We start from the raw sequence: 3,313 nt of genomic DNA, 5'->3' as shown, positions 1-3,313 counted from the left end.
CGCCACGCTGCGCACACCGGTCAGACAAGTGCTGAGCGCGTGGCCGGCGGCTGCAGGACGCTGGCGCTCCAGAGTGATCGCTGTTTGCTTGTAGGTTGCTTCTCCCCTCCAGTTGCCACGTGGAAAGCCTCGCAGACAAAGCAAGCCAAGAAAATGAGAATTGGAGGCAAAATTCCAAGTAGGATTAAGGCTTAAGCACTCCAGGTCCCATTAGGAAGGAGAGAGAATTTTGGAACCGGAGTCAGAGGGCTTGGGCAGCCTTCTCTCTTGTCACTTCTTAGCTGCGTGATCCTTGACCAAGCACATTAGGGAACTGAAAAGTACGCGTTCTACCTGCCAAATGAACAGGAAAATAATAGAGCCCTCAGGGACGTGAGGATTTGCATGAGAATGCAATGGAAAGTGTGATGGGTTTAGCTTTCAATGTCACATAGTTATGGAACACTTGCTAATAGCAAGTCTAAACTAAGGTCTAGCCTGACATAATTCTGCAGCCATTCAGGAGTAATGGCTGTGGGGATAACTCAGTTGGTAAAGCGCATGCTAAGCATGCAGCTCTCTGTTTCAGTTCCCCCAACCCTGGTACAGCCCAGTGTGATGGCACCATCTTGTATTAGCCAGCCCTGGAGAGACAGAAAGACATGCATTCCTGAAGTGTCCCCTGGCATCTACATTCACATGTGCACAAGCACACACATGTTCACACACACACACACACACACACACACCACACAGACACAGCAGTACCTCTAAGTACCCATAATATCTTAGATAGCTAGCTCAGTTAACTGCCTCAACTATATTGGTTTTTTAAAACAGTCTTGGAGTTATACATGATTTTGAGCCACCACTTGGGTGCTAGGAGTTAAACCTGGGTCTTCTGCAAGAGCACCAGTGCTCTTAATCCCTGAGCCATCTCTCCAGCCCAGAATCTTGTCTTAAACTGTCTTTCCAGAATTCAGCTGAGCCAGGCTTGGTGGCCTGGGTCTTTAATTTTCTTACTCCAGAGACAGAGGTAGGAGGTTGGTTGTGAGATACAGGCTTTCTGGTCTCCATAACAAGTTCCAGGCCAGCCCTGGCTACACAGCGAGTTTCAAACACAAAAACAGAAACAGGATCCAGCTTAATGGGCATGTATTAGGAACAGAATCCAGCACACAGTAGGAGCAAAGCAAACCGTTTTCAGTCTCTAAAAAAGATGTCCTTACTGGCAAATGTATAAACACAAATGAGCACAACATCTGTAATTCTAGCACTTGAGAGACTGAAGCAGGATTGCCACAAGTTCAAGGCAGCCTCAGTTACATAGTGAGGTGAAGGCCAGCCCAAGTAACAGGGGAGTCTCTGTCTCAAGCCACCATAACTGATTACTTGGGAAAATGTGGTAAAGTCAGAGACTTTCATTAGTGCCAATACCCTTGTTGGTTGTTGATGTTGTTGTTCTTTTGTTTTGTTTTGTTTTGTTTTTCGAGACAGGGTTTCTCTGTGTAGCCCTGGCTGTCCTGGAACTCACTCTGTAGACCAGGCTGATCTCCAACTCAGAAATCTGCCTGCCTCTGTCTCCCAAGTGCTGGGATTAAAGACAAATGCCACCAATGCCCGACTATTGTAGTTATTTTTTAAGATTTATTTATTTTATGTATTTTAAGTACACTATAGCTGTCTTCAGACACACCAGAAGAGGGCATCAGATCTCATTACAGATGGTTGTGAGCCACCATGTGGTTGCTGGGATTTGAACTCAGGACCTTCGGAAGAGCAGTCAGTGCTCTTATCTGCTGAGCCATCTCTCCAGCCCTGTTGTAGTTTTTAAAAGTTTTTCAAGATTACCATTGGGGGAAATGACAAAGGAATACCTAAGCCAGGTATGGTTATGGTGGTGTACACAGACAGTCCCAGGACAGAGAAAGAGGGTAGCCTGGAGCTCAAGGATAGCCAGGACCACTTAGCAAGGCTTTATATCAAAAGGAAAACAAACCAAGCAAACAAGAATACACAAGGTTAGCCGGGCGTGGTGGTGCACGCCTTTAATCCCAGCACTTGGGAGGCAGAGGCAGGCAGATTTCTGAGTTTGAGGCCAGCCTGGTCTACAAAGTGAGTTCCAGGACAGCCAGGGCTACACAGAGAAACCCTGTCTCGAAAAACCAAAAAAAAAAAAAAAAAAAAAAAAAAAAAAGAATACATAAGGTTCCTTTATAACTGCACATTGATCTGCAGTTTGATTTAGAAGATGACTGTCTTTTGGCGGGCTGGGGAGATGGCTCAGTGATTAAAAGTGTGTGCTCATCATGTACTGGATCAGTGTTTCATTCCCAGCGTCCATGTCTGGTGGTTCACAGTCCCCTGCAGCTCCAGTCCTCGTGAGATCTGCTGCCGCTGGCCTCCTAGCACGGCTGCATTTGATTCCTCAAGAGTCCAGAGAAGGTAAAGCTGCCCTTTTCTGAAGATATTTGTTACTCAAGAGTGAGAGGTGTGTGTGTGTGTGTGTGTGTGTGTGTGTGTGTGTGTATACACTACCATGTTCATGCTGGAACTTGAACCTGGGTCCTGTGGAAGAGTAGTCATTGTTCTTAACTGCTGAGCTATCCCTCCAGCTGAGAGAGAGAGAGAGAGAGAGAGAGAGAGAGAGAGAGAGAGAGAGAGAGAAACATGCATACATAGAAGTTTTATTTGTAGTAGGCACAAACTAGAAATATTCCTATGCTATGTGAAAAGTTTGTCATATAATGAGTTACTACTCAGAAGGAAAAAAAATGCTCTGACATGTGTTTAATATAGGTGACTCTTCAAAAAAAGAAAAAAAAGATTCCACGAGCTGTGTATTGTAGCACTCTACTGTAAAGCCAGCCGTTGGAAGACCGAGGAAGAAGAACTGGTAGACTGAATCTAGCCCGGGCTATATGGAGAGCTCTCCTGATCCCTTGACATAAAATATCACAATGATAGTAAAATTAGATATAAAATTCTAGGAAATGTAAATCAATCGATACTTTCCCGAATACAAATAGTGGTTGCCTAGGAAGTCACCTGGGGGTGACAGGTTTGGGAGGGGTAGGCTACAGAGAAGTCATTAGGGAATGTTTGGAGATGAAAATGATGTGTGTAGCCCGGTGGTGCTAATGGGTTCTTGGATGGCCACATGTGGTAGAACTCACAGACTTACTCAAATGACTTCTGTGCAGGTCTCTTGTTAGCCCTGCCCCTTTTCATTCAGTGCTAGAGATCAAACCTAGGACCGAGCCCATGCTACCAAGCAGTCTACCATCATCTCTCTGTCCCTAGCTCTATTTCCCCTTTTTATTTTGTGTCATTG

This window comes from Mus musculus, chromosome 11, assembly GCF_000001635.26.
Source record: "Mus musculus strain C57BL/6J chromosome 11, GRCm38.p6 C57BL/6J".
In the NCBI taxonomy this organism is placed as follows: domain Eukaryota; kingdom Metazoa; phylum Chordata; class Mammalia; order Rodentia; family Muridae; genus Mus; species Mus musculus.
Note: the sequence above shows the minus strand (reverse complement) of the source record.